This window comes from Rhinolophus sinicus, chromosome 12 (assembly GCF_057876585.1).
Source record: "Rhinolophus sinicus isolate RSI-liver-muscle chromosome 12, RSI-T2T, whole genome shotgun sequence".
In the NCBI taxonomy this organism is placed as follows: domain Eukaryota; kingdom Metazoa; phylum Chordata; class Mammalia; order Chiroptera; family Rhinolophidae; genus Rhinolophus; species Rhinolophus sinicus.
In genome coordinates this window covers 29,189,049-29,201,818 of record NC_142512.1, presented here as the reverse complement: position 1 = coordinate 29,201,818, position 12,770 = coordinate 29,189,049, and the positions used below count along the sequence as shown (strand labels likewise).

General features: G+C 42.5%; 1 protein-coding gene across 3 annotated transcripts in view; it reads left to right on the top strand.

Annotated features, from left to right (window-relative positions):
- YPEL2 (yippee like 2) overlaps window positions 1–12,770 on the top strand; it is a 57,957-nt gene that overhangs the window by 33,199 nt on the left and 11,988 nt on the right. Inside the window, exon 3 of one of the 3 annotated variants that reach the window (XR_012492313.2) lies at window positions 2,400–2,560. The exons of the other annotated variants lie outside the window; for them this stretch is intronic. The gene's annotated coding sequence lies outside the window, so the exon portion shown is untranslated. The remainder of the gene's footprint in view (window positions 1–2,399; window positions 2,561–12,770) is intronic. 3 annotated transcript variants of the gene reach the window in all.

The window sequence follows — 12,770 nt, the reverse complement described above, 5'->3', positions numbered from 1 at the left end:
CCTAAGTATTCTACCACACGGTCTAGTTCTTGCTCTGAATTAGCAGAGGAACCCAGCCCAGTCCCCTTTCCTGGTCCTTCCCAGGCTGTCTGCCTGGCTCCTAAATCTCTGTGTGACTCCCTGTTCCTGGGGTTTTGCACTTGGACCAAACATGGAACCCCAGATTTCCTCTGGATCTGTAGGGTTTTTTTGTTTTTTTAAAGTAGCATTTCCTGACCCATAGAGCCATGGCAAATGAGATGGAATGGAAGAAGAGCACAGGTGACCCTCAGCAGGGGCAGAAGAAAAGTTATTCTTTCTTAAGATGTTTACTGATTAACTCCCTTTGCTCCTAAAACCAGAAAGAAGAGTCAGCAGGGCTCAGAACCCTAATTAATTTGTGGTCCAACTGGGTCAGGAGGAGTGACCCTGTGCAGTGGCCTTTTTTTTTAATAGATATGTGTGCCCAGCTGACTAGAGCAGAGTTCCGCGCACTGAGGGCGAGATTCCAGGTCTCCCCCTCCCCCAGAGGGGAGTTAGAGCTCCTGTGAAGCACATGTCTGACTATTCAGTCCCTTCCTCCCTGGCCCTCTGGCGGGGCTCCTGCTGGTGTTAAGTTGCCCCAAATACCCAGTCTCTTATTTCACATCCTCAGGCAAAGAGCCCATAGCCAAGGTGCCCTTTCAGCTTAGCTTTCCCATCCCTGCTCACTGACAGATAAGCTTCTAAGAAGAGGGAAGAGGGAGGGTAGAGAGGTGGGTAAAACCTGGAGCAGACCCCTTTATCCCTTTGTCATGGGGCACAGTGGGTCCTACAGCTCCCCAGCATTGCGTTTGACTGGGATGGTGGCTAGCTGCCTGGCCCCAGTCCTTGATTGGCAGGTGGAACTCCACTTGGCGGTGAGCCACAATTGGACATACGCTTAGGCTTTACCTTAGGGTAGAAATTGGAGTTTGCAAGTGTCAAGAGACAAGGAAACTCTGTATTCAGCGTGTGGGCTGGGAGAATGCAGGGGCTCCTGAGCCAGGCTCTGTTTCTGCATAATCTGCCATGGCTATGCCAGACTCCCTGTCCAGACTTCGCAGGGATGTTTCATTCCTTGGGCTGGGGGGAAATGAGACGTGAGTGCTGCTGTGAGTCAGGAGGGGGAAGGAACCAGTGGACACAGTGTTCTCGCGCCTGGGTGGACCAGCCACAGCCCAGGCTGGGCCCCTGCACAGCGAGGTGAACCCTTTCTCCTTTCTTTAGCCAATCCATATTTTGAGTAACCAATTTACTGCTGGATGAACTGGTTTTAATTTACCTTTCTGAATTGTATAAGTGCTTAAAATAAAAATGGGAGTGACCAGGAAGTTTGTACAGTTAGCTCTGCCAGTCTCACTGCTTTGGGGAACGAATTTCTTCTTCTTCTCCTCTCTTTCCTGCCACTTGCAACCAAAGCAAACACTAGGAACCTGGTTATAGGGATTATTATGTTGTGTGGGTGCAGTTAGTCGATATTCCAAACAATCTCAGGTAATTTCCCCAAGAAGAGGTCCCCAGCCACGGCCTCCAAAGATAACTCTGTAGATGGTGGCAAAGTGACAGAACCAGGCCTCTGTGTATAGGCTGGTACCCAGAATATATGTCTCGAGTGTCCAGAGGCTATTTTAAAATGTGTACATAAAGGTAGCGATTAAATGTTTGTCTTGGAATAAGGCTGGCCTCTGCATTCTCCCAGGAGCCCTTGCGTAGGAATGATGATTAAAAATAGATCTGAGTAGCACTTCCTGCTTGGCAGATGGCTGATAGCAAACGCTAGGGCTTGCAGCTGACCTTTCCTTTCTGAAATCTGCTCTGTGTTTCCATGATGCTAATTGAGTCCCTCTCTAGACCTAATCAAAGAGCTGGCTGAAAAAAAAAAAAAGAAAATAAATTTTAAAATCCATGGCTCGCTGTCCTGGCTGGGCTTAGTTCATGGAGCAACTTGAAAGTGCTGGAATTTGCATGGAAACACCCACTCTGTGGTCCAACTGGCTGGTCCTTGTTTAAAAACGAACAAGTTATGCTTTCAAATTTGCTGTCCAGTGCTGTTAAGGATCCCACACCCTCTCCACCCCCATCAGTAAGGAAAGATTAGTGGATAGGGGAGTAATAAGAGTGCCCTGTGTTTAGACGTGTGCACAATAGACAATGCTCACATTCTCTTAAACAAAGTAGATGTCCAAAAGGGGCAGGGGCTGCTTGAGATTGGCTTCTAGGAATGGCTCTATCCCCATTGGCTGTTGCCTTTTCTCACTTATAAAGCACGATACTACTTGAGACAATGCCTTGAGACGGCATCGAACTATGGAAGATACAAGATACCATTGTTTCTATTATTATACGTAGCAAACGTCTAGGGACTGCTAACTTTTCATTGAGCTATTATCCTCCCCTAGGAAGGAGATGAGGCTATGCACAGGCTGGGCTGAGTCCTCAAGCTTCTTCAACCTCACTTCCTGCCCAAGGAGAGACCCCTGCTCTGTCACCCAGTGCCCACCTAGAGTGCTCTCCTCTCCAGTCCCATCCATGTTCTCAAAATTCTTCTAACATCCATAAGGTATTATAGCAACATACATTGTTTTGTACGTCTTTTATGTATTGTAGTCTCGTTTTCTAGTTGGCTAGATTGTAAGCACCTCCTAGGCAGGGCTAACTTGCAGTATTCTCCAAGGTGCCCAGCTAAGTCTGGGACAGAGCTGCTCATTAAATATTCCTTGATTTATAATTATGGAGGCACCAGATTCCTTTATACTCGTATGACCACATCACACGATTCTGAGCCATACCCTCTCTATTGGCCATTAGATCACCCCCCTCAATCTTTTGGTATCATAGACTATTTTAATGTGACACAAAACTTTTTTCTCTGGGAAATGATTTTTCCAGGGCCTGATATTTCACAATGTGCCTGAGACTTTTACACTGGCCAGGGGAGAAGGTTGAGCACCAGAGTATGTGAAAGGGAATTAAGTCTCTATGTCTTGAGGATGAGAGTCTCAGTGAGAAATTAGCAGAAGATAGATCAGCTGATGAGTAGAAAAGACCCTTTATGCAGATTAACAGGAAGTTTAAAAACACAAGGGAAGAGGTCTACCTCTGAGTCAGAAATGTTTGTTTAATATGCGAGGCGTTATTCTCTCTTGAGAATATGGACTCACAAAATGTTCACCCTTGTTAAGAGACCTTCCTCAACCCCCTCATTTCACAGATGATGCAACTCCCGGCTGAGAAGATCAGGGATCTGCCCAAGGACGTCATACTAGTTGGAGGCAGATGATCTAGCCTCGCCTGGCAGGGCTGGGAGTGTTCAGGCTGGTTATTCTGACCCAGTCATATTCTGTTTCTAGAGGGAGTACCGACCATCACCAGTGCCCAGCTTTGACGCTTTGGCAAGTACTCTGTGCTCAAATCTTTCTAACATTTACAAGCTCATGTCTCTTTCATAAGCGCTCTTTGGCTGTGATTTCTTCAAGCCCCACCACGACCCTTACTACTGTGACCCTTTTAGGTAACATCATCTCTCCCTTCATAACTCTGCTCCTAAACCCAGTCCCTAGGGATTTGTGAATACAGAGGTTAAATGTAAATATATGCTAATATGCTCTTGGGAGGAAAGCCTGATGCTGGACAACTGCCACAGAAGGGAAAACACAGTAATCAACCTACTTTAGTTTGTATGTGCAACCTCAAGCTCAATTGTTTAAGTAAGGCCTTATGCTTTGATGAGCATTTCCATGAGAGGAAAGTGTTTAGGGAAAACCTAGTATGAAATGAAAAACCAGGTTTAGAAGACAGTGGTGAACTTGGTGAGGGTAAAGCCATGCCATATATGGAAAATTTGAAGGAACTGGTAGAAGAAAGGGTACTACCATTTACTGAGGGCCCATTAGATTCCAGGCACTGTACTTTCTGTGAAGTGGGCATTATCCCATTTGGCAGATGAGGAACTTGAGACCAAAGAGGTGGACATATCCAAGAACACACAGTAGAGAAAGAGCCAGAACTGGGAATTGAATCCATTTCATCCAACTGCATAGTTCTTTCATTATACCATGCTACTAAACTGGGAGAAGTTTAGCCCACAGAAGGAAACTTTGATGTGGACATGATAACAGCATTAAAGCTGTAACCTGAGGTGTTATTTGGCATCAAAGGATGTAAAGAGGGAGCATTCAGGGAGCTCTCAGGAGACAAAGTTCATTCAGCTCATGTAAGGAATTTTGCTACTGTCAGAACAACTGGCAGTGGAATGGGCTTCCTCCGGAGGTAGTGGTTTCCTATCCCTGAAAGTATTTAAGCAGAGGTTTGGTAGAAATGTGGACACAAGCCATGTATCAGGTGAGTGGTTGGCCTTTGGGGCTCCTTCAAATGCCTGTGGCCTATGGAATTAAAACTGGATAGTCATGTGCATATTTTATTTTGAGATCCTCCACTACACTCTACTGTATGATAGTCTTGCAGACTGCAATTAGTTAAGTATTTCTCTTTTTACAAACTCCCCAAGCATTCTTCTGGGTTCTCTACTCAGTCTCGGTCATAAATTTCAGGTGGTGCCAAGGACAGAAAGGATTTTAAGGGGCTTCTTTGCTTTTAATATTTTTTCCCCATGGGTTGTGAAATGAGAATCATTCATTCAGTAATGAGCTAGAAAAGCTGTTTTTAGGCTGGGATATGGAGAACATCCCTTGGTGGTCCTCAGTCAGCCTTAAACATTGTAGGTTTACAAATTTAATTTTATCCTGTCACTCAAGAGTAACCAAGCTCTGGTGAAGTGATTCCCCTAACAACTCACAGGAAGCTAATTCGTAGACCAGAATTCTAATTCATTAATTTACAGTGGAACAGATAATTCTGAAAGCTGGGACTGTATGTTATCTTCCTTGAAGGTAAACCCACTTGAGCGAGAGAATTAGATTTAGGCAGTTGCTAAGTAAATATAGAATCAGAGTAAAGGAAGTTGACCAGCCTAAGAGATTTTCATCAGTTCTGATGGCTTGATCCATCCTTCTTCATCAAAGAGACAGATTTTCCACGTGAACACACTCTAGAAAAATCTTGGGACTTGGAGTTAAAACCCATAGGTTTAAATTCTGGCCTTGACTTTTACTTACAAGCTGTGTAAAAGTGAGCAAGCAAGTCATTTGAGCCACCCTGGGCTTCAGTTTCCTCCTCTGTTGTTTTGGAGGTTGATTCAGTTAATATACCAGGGGTGCCGAAAAGAATGCATACACATGACTTATAGTCATCTTTTGTTGTCGGTGTATGTTGAGTATTACAATTTTAATACAGTTTTTTTCCTTTCTTAAAATGTGTATACATTTTTTTTGGTCACCCTCTGTATGTGAAAGTGTCATGTACATTTTGGGGTACTACATATGTGTCGGTATTAGTCTAACTCTGTTAGGCTCCTTTCTTTTAGGAAGTCACTTAGACAACAAACACCCTTGTTATCCCATCTTCATTCTCCCCTAGACTTTGGGGCCAGACTGCCTAGGTCTCTGTCATATATTGGTTGTTTGACCCTGGACACATGTCTTAACCTCTCTCTGCCTTACTTTTCTCATCTGTAAAATGGGGAAGATGATTGCACCTACCTCATTAGATTGTTGAGAGGATTAAATGACTTGGCTTATATAAAACGATTTGAATCCTGCCTGGCATTTAGTAAGCACTATATAAATGTGAGCCATTACGGTTTTTTCCCCCCACAATTTCCAATTTAATAAGCCACCTCAATCTCATCTATAAACGCTCTCCAATTTCACTGTAGGCATTGCTTGTTAGAAAACATTTTAAAAGCAATCTTTTCCATAGCTTAGTCTTGGAGGGAAGCCTGCCTTTTCTGGCCTTTTTGCCTGGATTGGTTGCAGGGAAAACTTACTTTGAGAGTCTGTAGGTTTTGCCCACTGATTTCACAGGCATCTTTTGTAGTGTAAGGACATTTTCATTTGCCAATGCCCAGTTGATTTTATAAACAGAAATGTAGATTAAAACATAAATCTCATAAATTGGCAATTGTCCTTCCTAGGTATATTAGCTTGCACTATCTTTTTAACCTCAGCAGCTCATAACGAATTGTTTTTAAAGGCCTCATGGCTTTGAGAGAAATTTGAGCTCTATTATTTCAGCCCTCTTAAAGTTTTAGTTTTATATTTGAATTAAACAGAAAGGGCCCAGCTAATGACAGCTGGTCGCCATTACATCCTGATTCTACCACCTCTGCTCTCTAACTCAGAAACCAGTCTCCCTATACAGAGGGTGACATGTAGGGCTTTCTTCTCCAGAGTATGGGGCTTGTATGATTGTGGGAATCCCCTGCTCTTTATCCTTCTCAAGAGGCATGTTTTCCATGCCTTTTCTATGGAGAGCAAGGAGGGAATGCAGGATGTTGAGAGCTGGCAGCATCTGTTTTCCCACTAGCTGCATGTTTACGTTGGCACTTACTGTCCTGACCATTTGCCACAGACTAGAGAGCCTTATCTACTCTTGGTTCATCAGAGACCAACCACACAGCCCCAAGCCACATCTGAGGCCCTTGGACAGCTGGGAGAGGTGTGGGAGAGGAGCTGTGGAGGTCTGTAGCTAGAGGGGCGGGTTTGGAAGAGAGTCAGGGGAAGCTCTAGTCAGACAACCCAGCCCTTCCAGGCTAGTCATGCAATTCCCATTTTAAATCCTGAAAGCCTGTGGTGGTGTCAAAGGAAACAAACATTTATTAAATGCTTTTGATGAGCCAGGTACTGTGCTTTGTGTTCAGGCACTCATTTAACAATCACAATATCCCTTTGGAGGAGGGCATTATGGAATAGGCATTATGTTTCTCCCTTTTGTAGGTGGGACCCTGAGGCCCAGAAAGACGAAGTAACTTGCCCAAGGTTACACAACTAGCAAGGGCTGGATCCAAGGCCTCCCTAGCTCCAAAGCCCTCATCCTTTCCACTAAACATCAGGCAGGCGTGAAACCACGAGGGAGGAGACCTTGCAGGATCTTTCTCTATTTCATTTCTCTGTTCTAGGTCCGTCCCTGAAAGTAGTCATGTAGGCCAATAAGGAAGGTAAATTTAAAAGGTCTGATCAATAAATAACTTAGATCTGAGAATCTCCCCCTTTCAGCAATAAAATGTGGCTCTCATGCCCCTCACACACTTTGTTTTGGACGTTCCATTCCTTATAACGTGTATGTTCCCATGCCCTTGGAATTTTATGACTCCGCACAGCAGATATTTCCTCCTTTAGAGCCAGTCTCTTCCCTGCCCCTCCCTCCATCTGTTTTAGGGAATGTGAGGGTGAATTGAGACCTACCAAAGTTCAAAGCCATGGGAAGAGGACTGTAGGAGGCCCGGCCATACTTCTGCCCCAGGCAGCACACATGGCTTTTTACCCCATTCAGTTTCTAGACAGATTCCTGAAAGCTTTGCATAAACCATAAACACATACAGATGGCTTTGTCCTTTTCTAGTCTTTCCTGGTGACCTGTGTCCTAGTGTGGAAGTCATACAGAGTCAGGAAATTCTTCCCTTATAATTAACCCAAGTCTCCTATTTCCATCTAAGTCCATTTCCTCTTGCCCTTATTGCAAAGAAGATGGAAGAAATCCCCTTTATTCATCTTTCCTCTTAGCTAAATGTTCAGTTTCCTTTTCAAGTTGCCCTCGGGTTCTAATCCTGGAAGTTTTCATAATTTTCGTTGTTCTTTATTATCACTCTTTCCGCTTTCTCCATATGCTTCCTCAGGGTGAAATACAAACAGGGTCCAGTATTATTTTGCTTGTGTTTCAGCTCTTGGGAATGGAGCCTGTAGCTTACTTTGCCCTAAATAGGAAACTCTACCATGTCTAACCATGGAGAAAAGAATGAGAAAGGAAAAAGGACTGGCCTGACCCTCCCCAGCCTAATGTCAGTTCTGCTGAGGAGGGAGTGTTTAGCCGACACCCCAAGGGCAGGGGTTTTACTAACCCTCCTTTGTGTCTCTCTACCTAATACTTCTGCAGCCTTTCACTGAGATGATATGTAGTATAGTATATCGTGCCTTGAGCAAATCGACACGTAGAAAGTAGATGTGTGGTTGCCAGGATTTAGGGGCAGAGGAAATGGAAGGTGACTAGTAATGATGTGAGATTTCTTTGGGGTATGAAAATGTTCTAGAATTAGATAGTGGTGATGGTTGCACAACCTTGTGAATAAACCAAGAGCCACTGAATTGTATACTTTAAAAGGGTGACTTTTATAGTACTGTGAATTACATGTCAATGAAAAAAAACCTCAACTTGCTGTTTGTACCAAGTTATTTTATAGCTATATAATAAAACAAGTTCTAACAACAACAACAACAACAACATTTATATAATGTCTTGAAGTTTAGGAAGCACTTTCTTTTATACACATTATCTCATCTATTTCGTATACAAATCTGGTGTGAGTGTGAATACTATTTTATTGTGCCCACTTTACAGATTAGGAAATTGAGCCTTAGAGAAGTTCAGTGCTTGCTCAAATTAGTAACATAGCTAGTATATGGCAAAACCAGGACTCAAACTCTGGCAGTCTGCCTTTTTGAAGCCCATGTGATTAAAATTGTGTGGATTGTAGGTTGTAGAAACAAGCACCAAGTACTTTAAAGGAGTCACAGAATATTATAACTGGAAGGGATCAATCCTATTCCTCCATTTTTATAGGACATTGAGTTACAAAGAGTGGAAGACTTGCCTTTTGTCATAATAGTAGAGAAAGGGGAGAACAGCATCACCGAAGAAAAGGACGTTGACGAACCGAGTAAATTATAATAGAATCAGCCTTTTCATCTCTCTTCTCCAGGCTCCCGAACAGGTCAAAGAGGAAAGATAGGGAGCTGACCTTTTAAATCGGCACTTCACTTGCCTTGTTTTACGTACTATTCTCAACAACCCCGTGAGATACAGGCATGGTTTCCATCTACAGATATAAAAGATGTGGAAGCTGAGAGAAGCCCAATAATTCTCCCAAGGTCAAGTAGCTAGTAAGTTGAAGTTATAAAACCAGAACCTGATCCTGAATTTCTGGTGCCAGGACTAGGTCCTCTTATCATATTACAGCTGTGTAGGCAGGTGGACATCTGTTTCCCTCATCTCTCTGTGCACCTCCTGAGGCACATACTATGTTGATAATGGCTGACCTTCCCAGTGAGAGGAAGGGGCCTGTGTTTGAGGGGTTGTGCTTCATGCCTGAAGGATTTCATGCCTGTGTCTTTCAAAGAATAGGTCTCCAGGGCGAAGACCTGTGCCTGTCACCAAGGGGAATGAACCTACATGTTTGCTCTGTTGCCACCTCCCCCCAAAAGTATTCATTTTTCAATGGCCCTCCTACTTTTAAAAGGAATTGCTGTCATCCAGACTTTCAGAGGGGCCAGAAATCAGTGGTTTTGGTTACTAAACAGGAAACTCAAAGCCCTTTCCGTTCCTTTGAGCTGGCTGGAAGGGCTGGGCCTGAAATGATTACTTTCCTTTAAAAGGACAGAAGAAAAGTTTTGTGTAATTTAAAAAATAACAAAAACCTTTTCCTGGAGACCTGAACACCAGCCTTGGTTAACACACAACACGGAAAAGAGCTGCTTTGTTACTTGGCAGTAATGACAGCAAACAAATGTGTCTGACCGTCTGTTTGGGATCTCCTGGGCTGAGGTTCTGTTTGCTTCGTGCTAATGGGTTCCTTAACCTCCTTTCAGTCTCCCCACCTTTGGTACCATTCTCACTCAAGGGAGTCAGGCCGTGCCTGGTTGTGCCAGGCTGGGCTGGGCCCCACAGGATACAGTGACCCAGCCGGGGCTATTCGTGTCTGTGTCTATTTGCAAGATGCCTGTTGTTCTCAGTCGCTGTTTTTCCCATCATAACTGTTGACTTGGCAGGAGCCCAGTGTGAAAGCCATGGGGGAAGAGCTTCCAGAGTCCTGCCCCAGGATATTCAGCTGTCCCTGAGTGCCAGGCTGAGCAAATAGGTTCATAGACACTGTTGCTCAGGGGTTCCTGCATAGATGCTGCCACTAAGACGGCCTTGCTTGGGTTCGGCAGCCTTTGCAGAGTGTGGACCTCTGCCAGCACACTGTCGGAGAACAGGCCTGGAGGAACCCCGGTGGCTCCGTGAGGCGCCTCTGGGCCTGGCTGGCGTTGCTCGTCTCTGCCGTCTGTCCTCCCCTACCCCCACTCTCTAGGAATTCTAATCCGTCAAGCTAGAGAAAATTACTCATAGGCCCTACTCTGGAACCCCCAAAGCAGTGGCCTCCAAACTTTCAAAATCAGTAAAACGTTTGAGCATATTATATACTCCTAATATATGTATACTTATAAATAGTATACGTGTGCTGCTATGTAATATGTACATTATAAACATAGATAAGAAACATTTCATGATTGATGTAATTTTTAAGGATGGAAGAAAAATAAAACAATTAATAAATTTGTTTTTAGTCTTATTTTATTGAAGGTATACGAATATGTTCTTTTTAAAAAAAACAAAAACCCACAAACCTTGCTTATCACTTTCTCATAGAGTAATTCAAAGGTGTGCCCCAAAGAAAGTGCATTTCAGTCCTTCGTTATAACCGTTTCCTTTTCTGAAAACCTCCTTACAAGAAAAGGTCGGTTCAGACGGGACATGAGCATCTTTGTGCTTACAAAAATCATGACTCCCCATTTTCCACCCCTTCCTCCAGTTACACAAAGGTTTTTGCTGAATTTTGCAGTTGCTCTTGCAAATTTTTCAGAAAAGTGGTTTTTAACAAGACTTCAAATCCCCCTGAAACTCTTTGTTTGGAATTCTTTTAAATAGATTAGGAAATTATTTACAACTAATTGTACAAATATAGGGGTACAGTGTACAGACATGGGAAATTTTAGAGATGGCTTATTTTTAAAAATTTTATTGGATTTAAAAAAAAATCATTTCTAATTTTACACAGTAAAATTCACTCTTTGGTATAGGGTCCTGTGAGTTTTGACAAATACCTGGTCTTGCAACCACCCCTTCAATCAAGATAAGGGAACAGTTCTATTGCCCCTGTTACCCCTTTGTAGTCAAATTCCCCCCACACCCATAACCTGTGGCAACCACTGATCTTGTTAGCTTCATGCATTTCATTCAGACTCATCCATGTTGTTATGTGTATTGATAGTTTGTTCATTTTTATTACAGAGTACTGCTATATGGATGTACCAGTTTATTTATCCAGTCACCAATTGAGAAACATTTAGGTTGTTTCCAGTTTTGGACAATTATGACTAAAGCTGCTAAAAAACATTCTCATACAGGTTTTGTGTAAACATAAATTTTTGTTTTCATTTCCCTTGGCAAAATGAAACCGCCAAACTCTTGTCCAAAGTGGCTGTGCTGTTCTGTAATGTCGGAGAATTCCAGTTGCTACGCATTCTTGATAGCACTTAGTTTTGTCAGTTAAAAGAAAAAAAATTAATGATTCTAATACGTGTTTAGCGCTATCTTATTGTGTTTTTGATTTGCATTTCCTCTAATGACTAGCAATATTAAGCATCTTTTCATGGGCCTGTGTCTAAGAAATCTTTTTTTTTTCCTCCCCCATCCCCCAAACCCCCTCCTATCTAGCAACCATCAGTTTTTTCTCTGCATCTCTGAGACTGTTTCTGTTTTGTTTGCTCATTTATTCTGTTCTTTAGATTCCACATATAATGAGATCGCATGGTATTTGTCTTTCACAATCTGACTTATTTCGCTTAGCATAATGTTCTCTAGGTCCATCCATATCATTGCAAATGGTAAGATTTCATTCTTTTTTATGGCAGAGTAATACTCCATTGTGTAAATGTACCACACTTTGTTTATCCAGTCGTCTACTGATGGGCATTTCGGTTGTTTCCATTGTGAATAATGCTGCAATAAACATAGGGGTACATATATTTTTTCGAATTAGTGTTTTTAAGAAATCTTTTCTAATATAAGGTCACAAAGATTTTTATCCTGCATTTTCTTCTGTCATCTATTTTGAATTAATTTTTGTACAGGCATATCCATTTTAAACTGCAAAGATCATATAAAATGAAAATAATACCAAATTCCAGTTCTCTCCACAGCATAAGTTTCTTTTGAAAAGGAATTATATTCCCATTCCCTGTTAAAGTGTCATCTTTACTTTGAAGGGACAGATTTAGTATGTTTTATTTATTTATTGGAAAATACTGCAAAGTAGCCTGCTATCTGCTACTTTTTACCACAAAGGCCAGCTACTTGAGATTGCTCATCTTTTTGCAAAAGACAAATGCATAATTTATCTTGCCATCTTTAAGTACTTTGATGTAAGTGAACCTCTTTGTGGTACTTGATCCCAATACAAACAACTACAAGGATCCTACTGTTTAAAGATCCTGTTTTTATAAGATCAGTGTCATTACTGACATCCTATAGCATAGAAACAACAGGATACATGATGTGCTAAAAGCAAAGACAGAAGGGTCCCCCCCCACACACACAGTGAGGACCCCATACTTCCTTCTAGATACCTGTACACACATGACACAGACTAGCTCAGGAAAGATCCCAGTGGCAGTCCATGTAGTATGACTGTTAGACAAAATTTCTAGTATTTTTTTCCTACCCTGGAGGATTGCCTTGTTTATCTTCTGGGGATACTGCTGCCCTGGAAAATCTTCCAGTGCTGCCTCTCTCCCTGCATTCGCAGTTGTGCCTAGCAGATAATAGATGGCCTGTGAGTATCTGAGAAATAAGTGGGTTGCTTTATGTTGTCATTTTCCTGTCCACTTTCTTCTAGAATT